This window comes from Columba livia, chromosome 2, assembly GCF_036013475.1.
Source record: "Columba livia isolate bColLiv1 breed racing homer chromosome 2, bColLiv1.pat.W.v2, whole genome shotgun sequence".
Taxonomy (NCBI): Eukaryota; Metazoa; Chordata; class Aves; order Columbiformes; family Columbidae; genus Columba; species Columba livia.
The window spans coordinates 10521390-10534684 of record NC_088603.1 but is presented as its reverse complement, the minus strand read 5'-3'; the positions used below and the strand labels follow the sequence as shown (position 1 = coordinate 10534684).

At 39.2% G+C, this 13295-nt stretch overlaps 1 protein-coding gene across 3 annotated transcripts in view; it reads left to right on the top strand.

Annotated features, from left to right (window-relative positions):
• Positions 1 to 13295, top strand: part of PTPRN2 (protein tyrosine phosphatase receptor type N2) — a 647850-nt gene that overhangs the window by 572450 nt on the left and 62105 nt on the right. The window lies entirely within an intron of this gene.

Genomic DNA, 13295 nt, shown 5'->3' with positions numbered 1-13295 from the left:
AGATGAGTATTCAGTGGTGGGTGCTTTATACCCACATGTACACTTGTGTACAAATACCACGTACAGCAACAGTATCTTCATATAATTATAGATAAATGTTTGTGAGTGAAGATATTATATTCATGTCTTCTAAGTGCTAGCGAAAAAGTATTTGACATTTTAAATTTAAAAACTTTTCCTTGCAATATTTGCAATTGTCATCTCTTACAGGAGTGGAGCCTACCAATGAAGCTGACAAGGCTGTTTTCACTCCTCAGCATGAGGAAATTGCAAATATATAGTGACATAAATGGTGAAAAGCAAAGCAGGGATAATTTTAAAAAAAATAATTTGCCGTGATCTCAGCCACATAAGTACTGGATGAGATGTATGTTAAAGAACACTATTAATTTGCCTGTGTCCCATTATAGGAAGAAGCTAATCTAAGAGATGTCACGTCTTTGTTGGTGACAAATCTTACTGGCGGAATAGATAGAGATCATTTAAATGCTCTGAGTAAGACATTATTTGTGTGAGTAGTTGGACTTTGTATAAAGATGCCTTTGATGCAACAAACCCCCATGTACCTGCTCTACCATGAGACTAATCCAAACTTTACCCTTTGTGTGGAACTTCCTTGGATTCACTCAGAAAATTACAAGTTACAGAATTAACCTTTTATCTGTAGTCCCACAGGTGTTTCTTTGCAACAGTCTTGCAGACAGTGGTACTGCAGCAGAAAGTGCCATAAACTGTGTGTTGGCATCATTTGGTGAGATGGAATCAAAGAGTTTTTAGCTTAAACATAGCAGTTGTTCAATAGCATGCAGTAACTATACCTGAAGAAGTAGTTTCATTCTAAAAGCATGTTTTGTATGTATTATAATTATGTGTGAAGTCAAATACATCAAGGGTTCTTCTTAATGTATAAGAATCATAGCAAACCATGTAGACCACAACGGTGAGAGACAGTGACCATGCCAGTGGGGTAGGCTGGTGAACTTAAGAGGTGGAATTTGTCAAGGATGGCGCTAATGCAGAATCTAAAACAAGTGCTTTTCTAAATGTAGGAGTATTTCTGATGCAGATATTTATCCGTGCTTTAGTAGGAAGGCACCCAGAAGAGCTGGTTTATTTAATCACAGCAACCACGCAGAAGCAGGAACATAAAATCCCCAGGTCACTGCTGGCTGGCAGCAGGGGGGATGTCCAGCTGCTGCTTAGGTGGACAAGTGTGATACCTGCCGGCAAAAAGTGCTTTCTTCTTTCCTCATTGCCTCCTTTTACCCATCAATGTCTTTGTTTGCATTAGACCAGTTTGACTGAAAACATTATAACAGTGTCTAATTATTATTAATATAGTGAATATTCTAATGGTGCCTAATACATTATTTCTTCTGGAAGTCCAGAAATTACTTTTGTGTCGTTTCAAGTTCTGCTGGAGTCAAATTCTGCAGTATTTGAGGGTGTATATCAGCCTTTGACTTCCCATTTCTGTATCCTCACAACTGAATTTTGAGAAACTTCGTCCTTCAGGTAGGGTTCTGGTGCCTGAACTAAGAACTTTTGATTAAAGTCACTGGGAACCTTTCAACTCACTTCAGTAACCAAAATAATAATAACCCAACTCTTACATAGCAGTTTTGATCAGTAGGTTCAAAGCTCTTTTTAAAGGTCAATATCATTATCCTGTCTTTTTAGCCCACGAAGCTCAGGCACAAGCAAGGAACTGTCTTGACCAAGACTAACCTGAAGGTCAGAAGCAGAGCCGGGAGTAGAGCCCCATTCTCTGGTTTCCCAGTGCTCTCACAACTAATCATACTGGCTTCAACAGAAAAAGAATTGTATTGAAGGGCAATATTTTTGCCCTTTTTTGTCCCTCATTAGTCTTTTTTAAGACATAAAAGTATGACATGAAAGTATAAAGGAGTTCTGCACCTGGGTTTGTCAGATTTGATTCTGCGAGTTTAGTTTTGGCCTCATTATCTAAGAGCAAACTATTCCATATTTGGAGAGCTGGATGAAAGATATTAAATACACATTGGAAAAGCTTGTGAGAACCAAACCGTGGACGGTTTGCAGCCTATAGTTAGTTACCTCTATGATGGAAAGAGAGGCTGTCTACTCATTTTTTGAGTCTCTTCTGAATTGTTACCAGTTTTCATCACTATGTTCCCAGTCTGCTAGATCCTTAGCCGTTGCGCACAGGCTCATGCACACATGCACGGAATTTCAGATTCATTATTTTGCTTTTTCCTCCTGTTTAGCAGTAAGTAGTACTTGTACTGTCAACTCAAAACTACTACTAATATCACTCTCTCAATGCTTTCTTTTTGGTTCAGCATGTGAAGGGAAGTGTTCCAAGGAAAAGAAACAGCACACAAAGAAATGTTAATAGTTACCACTTATGACCAAAATTCACTTCTTCCCATGACATTTTATTCACTTGCTGTGTTCCGGTTTTTGTTTTTCTGATTTTCTTTCTTTGCAATGCAGTCTCTTCTTTCATCATTTCACTTCTATGTTGACCTCTGCAGTTTGTTCTTGGCTTCTTTTTGTGTCCTCTTTCACATTGTTTTTCCCTTGTTCTTATTTTGCCTTCTGTCACTTCAAATATTTTCATCTGTGGATTAGACCAGTGTTCCTCCAACTTCTTTAAAGTGTTATCCCTTGCTGGCTTCCATAGAAACCCAAGAGTCCCAGGAGTAAGGAGTACGTCTTCATCTTACACACTTCTAAAGCTTTTCTACCATCACTCCACAATCCCTTTTGAATGCGTCATGAGAAAAACATTTGAGAGTTTGAGAATCACTGAGCTAGTCCAACCTCAGCTGAAAATCCCATGGAGCATAGATAAAAGGTTACCTAAAAAATGGGACACTTCTGTAGATTTGGGAGCTGGGTAGATGCCAGCTGCATCCTTCTCATGGCCAGCATCGCTCAGTCTCCTGCTGCACGTTGGTGCGACATGGGCATGAGTGTGACATGGAAGGAATAGGGCAGAAGTCAGGCATGTCTTCATAGAATCAAAGACTAGTTGGGGTTGGAAGGGACCTCTGGAGATCATTTAGTGCAACCCACCTGCTAAAGCAGGTTCACCAGAGCAGATCACACAGTAATGTGTCCAGGTGGGTTTTGAATATCTCCAGAGGAGGAGACTCCACAGTGTTGGAGTAATTGGGTTAGTTCCCTTCATCCTAGGTCTGGGACGTGGTTCCAACATGGTTTTGAGTGCTAGGATTTGACTATTGAAGTTGTTCATGGAATTTGAAGTTTCCTGTCTCTGACAGTGATGGGAGTTTTCCAAGGAAAAGGCTGATTATCCAGTCTGTGCTTTCCCTGCTTTTTCTCACAGGTGACCGTAAGTTCACTTGTGCTTACACATGTTCTGCCATGAGGCTGTAGATACAGTGTGGATTACTAGACTTCTTGGATTTCCTATTGCATATTGTCAGTTTTCACACACATAAACCAGTACGTGCTTCTTTTTTACCATGTTTTGCTCTGTGTGTTGACTCTCACTATCAATTTTGATACCTTTTTTTCCCCCCAGACCACTGAAAAGTAGAGGTTTTCCTTTATAAGTCATGATTTTCTCCTAGAGAAGCATCTTTTCACTTTTATTCACATATCTAAGAAGAGTAGTAAGAGTATTACTGCTTATCCATTTGCTCTAGCAGGGAGCTCTGTGTCTGTAGAAATAATATTCTCCTTTCTCCCCTCAAGATGGCCACTGTCTAGCAGAGGCATAATTTGCCAGACTATCTATAAATCACATCATGTGCAGTATCACTTTGATGTACTTGGTCATGGTTGCCTGGGTTTTCCTAGTCTCATTATCTCTGAAGAACTTGACCATGCTTGAAGAGAAGATTATTTTTAAACATGACGTTTTCAGAATTCTATATTTACCTCTTGGTAATTTTTTTTTATATATAGTAAATGAAGATGACTGTACAAGTGCTCTGAAAAGAAACACAGACTTTAATTCATTAAAATCTGCATTTGCAAATACGGTACCCAACCGGGAACCCAAATTTAGATGTTTAATTGAGTTAGTGAGGCTCAGAGGGGAAGAAGGCAGGGAATTTGGTTTTGTGTTTTCAACTAGGTAATTAGTGTGCAGTAATATATTTTTAAAGTTTTCATTTCAGGCATAGAGCATCATTAGCAGGCATATAAATGAACCACAAATATGTCTTGGACTGTGGTATGACGTTCAAACCATTAGTAAAAAAGTGAAGTGAGAAGAAGGGATCATCTCAAAAATAGATTTAATGTGTAAGAAGAAAATGCATTTTCCTGTGAGAATGGAGTCGAGTGTCAATATTTATTAATATCACAAAGAGTCAAAGGACTTGATCTGTGTGTTTTTTGCAATTTTTCTGCTACTTTCTATTCAGCTATGTATCTTGTGCTTATATTTTTTAACAAAGCTACCAGAAGCACTTCCCAAAATGTCTCAGTTGAGAAACTCAACTGACACTGTCCTTGGCATCAGTTCCTATCCTGCAGAGTTGTCTTTAATGGGGCGTTTTGGGTTTTTTTTTTTGTTTGGATTTATTTTTGGTTTCAGTAAATGTCACAACATATCCCATGCTGTAAAATGGCAGTATTAGGCTAAGAGGTTTAGCCCTCCATTTATTGAAATAACATTCTTCCCTTATTTAAAGGCTATTTATTATTTAAGATTTTTATTGTGAAATCTACCATAAGAGGCACAGAAAGCCTGGAAACTGATTTTGGCTGATTCTTCTTTCAGATCTTTACTATTTAGTTTGGCATGTCTTTGTATAAACAGAATCTACCGTGTGCGTAAATTAAATACCTTTACTCATCAACCACTTAAACCCTGTGCTTCTAAACAAAACCCCCAAACCAAAACCTGTTCTCATTCCATTGGAGTCAGAACATTTGGTATGCTCTAATTACAAAAGTGTTATCAGATGTGAATTCATGAAAGCTGGACAACCTATAGCCCTTTCTATAGACGTGATCACGGAAAAAGGAAAAAATAGTGATCAAGAAGACTGGGTTCTGAATTTGCCTGAAAAATAAGTGGTTTAGGAGCATATTTTGTGACCCTGAGAAAATCATGTTGATGTTTCTGCCCTTTCATTTCCTGTCTGTGAAGTGGCAGTGATACCAGCGACACTCACCTCCCCTGCAGAAGTGATGCGAGTCCTTTCAGACAGTTGGGCAGAAGGAGCTATAGAAATACAGAGATCGTAAGGGAGCGAATTATATTCCTTTTATGGTAGTCATCTTCTCCTTTTTGTCGAAGTTTATTTAAAGCAAAGTAATTGCAGGGGTGAAATTTCATAGGCATAATTTAGATTTCAAGAAAGGGGATAAGGAGGTGGAGATGGGGGTGGTTGTATTTTAAGACCTAGAAGACACCATTAAGTAGCTGATAATCCTTAAGAAGGAATTATTTGTAGAGTTAATTTCTTCATCTTCTGCCATATTTAGGGAGCCGGAATAAATAGAGTAAATATTTCATAATAGAGCATTCTCTCTCTCTTTTTTTTTTTTTATGTGTAATTTCTTAGCTATGTTTCCTTTTAAAAGCATACCTGCGTCCATCATTCCCAATTCAAGCAACGCTTAGCATCACATGTATTTTCCAAGATTTTCTCCAGAGCTGAAAACCTGCAGCAGTCCATACCAGGTTGTATCCAGCCATTTCATTGGGATTTCATTGAGCACCTTTGGCAGCTGGGAGCTGTAAGAAAAGGGATTAGTGAGTGTTTGTCTGACACACGCTGATCCCAGCACCTGCTGATTGGATTGGAGTAATCCTTTTACAAGTTACAAAACTCTATTATCAGAGCATTAAGAGAGGGGCAGGCAGTGATATACGCTACATCAAGGGTATATTAATTTAGGTAAACAGAACATACGTGGCCATTTAATGTACTTGCGAATTACAGTCATTCTCGCAAAAGTTGCACGATAGTCTAGTTTGATAATGTCATACGCATGCAAAGATGATACTTCTCTAGACACCCAAGGACAATAATTTTAAATTATTTTAGATGGCATGCTTAAAGCATGACAGTGGTCTCTGTGTACAGAGTGTACTGTATAAATTTAACTACTCCTAAAATTACATTCAGCCCTTTGAAGGCAACTGCAAGGCTGATGTGGCCTCCAGTGAAAATGAGTTTGACATCCGTGGTGTACATGCTTGGTTATTTACAACAATCTTTACATCTCAAAATATAAAATTGAAACTATGGGATGTCATTTTTTATTGTTGGCTGACATCGCCATAGAAGTTAATTTATTTCCTAATAGTACCTCCTATTTGAAACAATCTAGGGATACTGTTTTCATCCAGGCTAAATAGTTGCTGTGTCAGAGAATTGCTTCCCTCTGTTTGGTTGTTTGGGATTTTTGTTATTTGGTTTTGGGTTTTTTTTTAGTGTGTTTTTTTTTTTTCATCACCTGCCATATTATGTATGACATTAGTAGTGTTTTGTGCCAAATTACCAGTAAAGCTTCATAGTAGTTTTTGATACTTCATCGAAAAAGTGTAAAAGCTATTCTTTTCACTGGTGTAATCAGGTACTGAGAAATATGAGAAAAATTAGATCAAAATACATTTTGGTAATAATATGGCTGCAAACACTGAGGAGGAAAAATAAGGAGGCAAAATAATTTCTTGGTGTATTTTATAAAGACAAAATACAGATTCCCATGTTTTTATTTCCTAGGTTTTTTCATTTGTAGTTAACTTAGACAGTTCTCGCTGATAAGATCAGGGGGTCTGGGGTGGCATGGGACAAGTTAGAAAAGAGAAAGGAGCCTTTAGACTTAAGCGTTTAGACTGACTGACTGGATGATGAAATCCTGGCTCCAGTGAAGTCAGGAGCGTTGCCATTGACAGTAGTGGATGCAGAATGCTCCCCAGGATTGAAAGTCTGTGAGACTTTATTGTCAGATGTGAAATCACTGAGATTTCTTCCAGATACAAGTTCTGGGAGATATTGACAATGAGTTGCCACAACAGAATTTTTATTTTATATACATCTGTATATAAACATATACATATGAACTCAATGTAGGTAGCCCAATAAAGTCACAATTCTCTACAATTAACATTGAAAACTTGATTTGCCATGTTAGGACTAAAGCTAGTGCTTTTAAGAACAGTTCTGGCATGACATTTCAGAGGTGGAGCTGCTCTTGGTCACAGCTATAGACTCTGCATTATTGCATGCTGGCTGAATCAGAGCTTCAGAAACATTGATGGTGCTTCAACAGAACTATAACTGTTGGAGAGAACTGTGACTTTCTTAATGTGTTAGTTGACTGAAAGCCTTAAATTGGTTGAGATAGTACATCCTCTCTTTAAGGTCTGCTTTGTTAAGGAAGAGAGGGAGGAAAGGTACGGCCAGAGTTTGGCTCTGCTCCTGTGTTTTCTTTTCCACGGGGCACCATTGTGAATATTCTTCATGGAAACACATGTGATGAGCTCCCAGGCCTCGATCTCTGCAAGAACGCCGTGGCAGCTCAGAGAGAAAGCCTGACCGTCTGTAAACAAGGAGGAGCCCAAAGTAACTTAATCGTTGCTATGAAACTGTGTTAGGAGGTGTGAGAAATGCTTAGAAAATAGCAAGAACTATTGTGGTGCTCTGTGTGGTCTGAATATGGCTCAGGAGTCTAATAGTGACACTTAGGGAGCTTTAATTGAGTAGATCTGGACAAGTGTGGGTGCACCAAAATAGAATAAAGTAATCAGAATTTTATAAAAGAGGAGTGAGGAGAAGGAAAGAGGAGAAGACAAATGAACTTTCCTGTTGCCGTTCCCTGAGTCCAGACTGAGCCCTAGAAAATAATGGAACACATATTAAAAAAGAAATTGCTGATTATCTAGTGAGAGATGTTTCAAGGGCATAAAAGGGACGTAAAAGTGAAGGTCTCATTTAAGAGGATGGGGAAGGCTGGAGTCTTTCCTTTGTGCATTTGCTCATTTCCTCCACCCTTTCCATTGGGTAGCCGCACAATGAGTAAGAATGTGCTTAATTTTATGAAGAATAAATCTGGCCTGGACAAACTTGATTGCTTTTTGTTTAACTAAACCCAGTAGATGAAGTGAAAACAACAGATGTAATATATCTGTATTTTAATAAAGCCTTGAAACTCTCATGAATAATTAATTGAAAAATTAATGTCAATGTTTTAGAAGACGATTATGTGGATTGAAATGTAGCTACAGGATGATATACAAAAAGTAATAAACAAAAGCTACGTATGGAATGTTTGGCAGAGTACAGGAGTTGCTGTTAGGTCCAGTTATATTTAACTTTTTAAATAATGATCTGAAAGTGGATGGAAGTGACTTAATGACTTTTACAAGTGGTATCACAGTGTAAAGTTCTGCACAGAACTGAAGACAGAGGAGTAATTCAAAAGTTTGAAAACCTTAGACCTGAGAACACATGCAACAAATTTAAATTATCTTTGAAGAGTCACAAGAAGAGATGTCTGTAGTTTGCATAGATCCATTAATTCATGATCTGTGAAGACAATGAAATAGAAGCAAGAGGAAATTATACAGAACAGCAATATTCTGTGTAAACAGACTAGGATTGAAATAAATGCATTTGAGACAATGGGTAGCAAAAGAAGTTTGCAATAGAAAAGCAATACTGTTGGCATCCCTGTGAAAAAGCCATCTCAAATGAGGACTCCTGTTCCTTACTGAAAATCTTTTGAGTATTTCCAGGAATACAAAGTATCGTTCAGAACAGTATGTGCCCCAGGAAACAGTCATGACTGTGTTGTAGGCTTCTGCTTTAGATACAGGACACCTGTTAGCAAAGTTTCTTTGTGAAGTACAAGACGCAAGGCATCATTTGAAGTCCTGGAAAGGCGAAATCAGATAGACTCCTTCTGTCTCTGACTCCTATAGCACTTTGAGTATAGTGGGTGGGAACAGAGAAATTTACTGTGAACCCAGTAATGATAAGGTAGTAAGCCAGAAAAATGAAGGTGAAAATCTTGTGCTGTGTTGAAAATAAATTGGATTTGTGCAAAAACATTTTCCTCTTACATGTAGTTCATGTTGTATGCACTGAAGAAGGCAACGTTTAAGCAGAATAGCAAAAATGCTGGGTGTCCTGTGCCAGAACAATGTGGCCTACAAGTTAGCAAGGAGCAAAGGCCAAATAAAAGCCTTTACTTAAGTCGGTTGAAGAGAATAACAAAACAAATTGTTTCAAGTATGGTTGTTTAGTGCACAATTTGCTGCGTAATAGCTAAGGCAAATTCTCTCCTATCCAGATTCCTTCAGAGGAGCCCAGTGAAGCAGCACTGGCCCTCTGCATCTCTGGAAAAAACAACCAGGGTTTGAAAGCAGAGGCTCTCACGCTGTTAGGTGAAAGGTGTGGATTTGAGTGGTCACCGCTCACAAGGATTAAGATAATGTCCCATCCACTTCTTCAGCTGACATTTGAAATTCGATTAGACCTGTCGAGGTCTGTCAGTTTAACAGTTGCCCATCTTTTTATTAAGAGAGACATCCTCAGCTGTGAGAAGAGTGTCTAATCAAGTACGTATTGGAAGTATGTTGTCAAAAATAATTGCTTTTCTTAATAGCTGAATATCAGCTAATAAAACAGGTGGTTTTAAAACAAATATCTTGACAGATGCAAACCATACTATCTCTGAAGAAGGTATTTGGAGATTGACCAGAGAATTAGAATTTAATAGTTATATTTGTTAACCTTAATTTAGTCACAGAGCATGCACTGGATGCCTCCCCTTGAGTAAAGAGAAAAGAAAAGCAATGCGTTTTGACACCATGTTAGAACATCAACCAAGCACCCAGGAAGCTTTACCAAAGCCAAGGCAGGCCACTCTGCTCTGTCTTTAGAACCATAGAATCATTTTGGTTGAAAGAGACCTTTTAGATCATGGAGTGCAACCATAACCTAAATCTAGCACTAAACCATGTCCCTGAGAGCCTCATCTATACGTCTTTTAAAAACTGCCAGGGATGGTGACCCCACCACTTCCTTGGGCAGCGTGTTCTGGTGTTCAGGCACGTTGACTCTGTCTTAATATTTGCCACTGGCCTTGGTTCTTTTTGCCAGAGATTCATTGTCCCTGGGACAGTTTTTAATCCTCTGGCTGAAAGTTCATCTTTTGCCTTACAACTGCCATGTCTCATACAATAATAATAGATGTTTACAACATCTCTCCACATAATGTTGATTCATCCCCCTCGTTCCCATAAAGTTTGGTAACGAGTATCATCCGTGCAAGAGTCCTTGCAGGTGGGGCCCTGTGGAAGGAAGATTAAGACAATGAAATTTAAGGTACATCAGGAGGTCTGGCCAAGCAGTGTTTGTTTATATAATAGCATATACTTGGGTTTACAGGATTTGTCTTAATGTGGACATATTGGTGAGACCAGACCTCTGCCTTTTCTGTCAGGCTTTGAGAAGCGTTACAATAACAGTGGTGACAACCTCTATTTATTTTACCTGCTGCTCTGGGACAAGGAAAATCATGTGCATGTTTGACACGTTGGTAATGAATTCCTTTTGTACCAGGCAAACACTGCAGAATGCCTCATGAAAACATCCTAATTAAGGAGTAGATTTGAGTACAATCTTTAAAATATCAGAAGTTCCACTCAATTTAATGTACATCCAGCACCTCCCAAGAGGGTGTTTCAGAATCACGAAGCTTCTCTTTAACAAAATGGGGATGAGAGTAGGGGCTCTGAAGGACTGTAAATGAAAGATTATTCAACTCTGAGGGAATTGTGTGACTTCTGAATGTTTTAAAACAAGCTTCCTTCCTGGTAGCTTTTATAAATGTGCGTAAAGCAGGTGTTCACATTGTGCAGAACCTTCCATGGGTCTGTTCAAATAGTCAAACACCTTTTCAAGGTCTGTCAGGAAGTGCCCTGTGAATCTGATCCATGCAATGCAGGTGTTGATATTACACAAGAAATGGTTGTCTGGTTAAAGATTTCAGTGTGTTTTCATTTGAACATTAATTTCTCTTTGCACTCAGGATGCCTTGAAAAAGGAAGGTAAAAATAAAAAGCGTGTTCCTTTTTAAAGAGAGATGAGTTATTTAAAAATTCATGTGCACTGAAAGCAATCAAATTATCTTAACTGTGTCACATTTGATGATTTAAAAATAAAATTTAAAATCTTTTTAAAATACAGTCCTTGAAATCATCAAATAGACAAGTTGCAGCCAACAAGAAGCTCCTTGCTACATACAGCCCTGCCTTAGGAATCAAATGTTCACGGCCCTTTTCCCACAGCTTTGTGGATCTGAGTATTTTGGAGAGATTCAGCATTGACAGATCTGTAGATCTGCATTAAATGTCCCTGAAGTCTACGGGATATTGGTGATGGGCACGTCAAAATGAATCAGACTATAAAATTATGGTTTAAAATGGGAAGATGCTACAGGCTGGTCCTCGACTGCCCAGTCCCTGCCTGCTGCATGCTAAAGAGCCTCTCTGAGGCCAGGGGTCTTGCCTCAGTCGTATTGGAAGATTTTGCTGATTTTTTTTTTCCTTTGCTTCATAAAAATTCTTATATACCAACTATTCTCTACTTAGGATGAATTATCATTGGGGTTTTTTTGCTTTTATTGTGTTCAGTGTACGTGTTCAGGCACAGGTTTATTCGGAGAAAATAACGGGATCTTTAGCCTCCCTCATTTCCCCAGTAGCAACAGTCTTTTGCAAGGACAAAGAAGCTACCAGAAGATACTTTCCTCCCATTAACTTGCAGGTTAAGGCTGGAAACACGTTAGCTGACCCACTCCCCTAACACGCGCGGCTCTCCCAGCTCCCCATCCGTCAGGTCACAGCTCTGTCCACTGCGATGCTTTTTTCCTTCGTTACAGAAAAGAAGCAATCACATAGCAGGTGTTTTGATTGTATCTAGGCCACCACTATTTTTTACCTCCTTTAGAAACCTTTCTTCTAAAGCGATCTATTTCTATATCCTTAAAGATATCCTTTCTGGAAGCATCGCTTCTTGAATTGCTTTTCAGTAACAGGTTTGATTTACAAATCTTGCGTAAAGACACACACAGCTGACAAACCCTGCACAAAACAAAGCTGTGTGTCAGGGGCTCTTTTGTAACCGAAAACCCGTTCTAGCTGCAAGAGAGAGCAGCACCCTGCCTGCCGGGGGGGTTGGGGGTGCGGTGGAGCGACAGCTTTAGCAGAGCTCCCATTTGGCAGAAGACAAGCTGCAAGCTTTTTGCACCTTCTGCTAAACCTGCCGAGAGGGCACGAGAGAGAGAGATTGTCTACGGAAAAGGTTTTCTAAGCAATTAAACTGCTTTTTATAATTTTCAGTGAATCCTTTCCAGGAGCGTTTTCTAGACAAGTGTTGCTACAGATGGGGCTGTATCAGTGAGTGCTCCAGCAGGAGCTGCATTGACTGAGGTTTGGGCCAGGTGCAACCACAGCTCTGCTCCTGATCCCCTCCAGAACCTGAGCCTGTCCACTAAACAGTCTGTCCCTTTTTTAATCTGTTTAAGGATGTTAACTTCAACCTACCTTGTAAAGTTAGTACGGAGTTCAGTTTACAAATACAGACTGGGTGTAATGTGAGTTTATTCTGTTGCCTATTGTAGGAAGAGAATACAGGCTCTGAAAGCCAAATTAGCTCTGTAAGTAGGCTGACAGTATGAGGTGATCACTTTCTTAATTTTCATGTTAAGGGGAAGGAAAGATTTCTGGTTTTCCAGTTTTCCCCTTCCTGCTCTCTTCCCCTCATCTACCTGGATATCTTCAGGTCCATGGGATGAAGGAACAGGGTTTTAGTTCACTTTTGGCAAACCTTTGGAACTGAATTCCTGATCCACTGGTGTACTGAGTCTCTGGCCTTGGGAGATCTGCAAAAACTTAAGACCTGCACCAATATACTCTGGCGGGCTGTCATTCCTGCCACAGCCAGTTCATTTTTCTTTGGTGATGTTTCTCCTAACACAGTTGACTTTATTGAATGCCAGGTACAATCTTTAACAATGTATATTAATATTAATTAACAACTTCTCAGTTCAGGACCCTCTCTGTGCCAGTCCCTGTGCAGGACAAGTTCCTAATGACCTGTTGCTTCAGTCTGGCAATTTTTTAATTCTCCTTAACAGCTGTATCGTTGTTGTGACTTGCATATGTGCTTGAACTTTATCTGTAAAAGCCTTTGGTTTGATATGAACTGTTGTTGTAGTCATTAATTTTTATCAATGGACTTTTGTTTCTTTTTTCGTTGCCTGATGAAAGAGGCATTTGGGATTACACTTTCTAGGTACTGAAGAAGAAA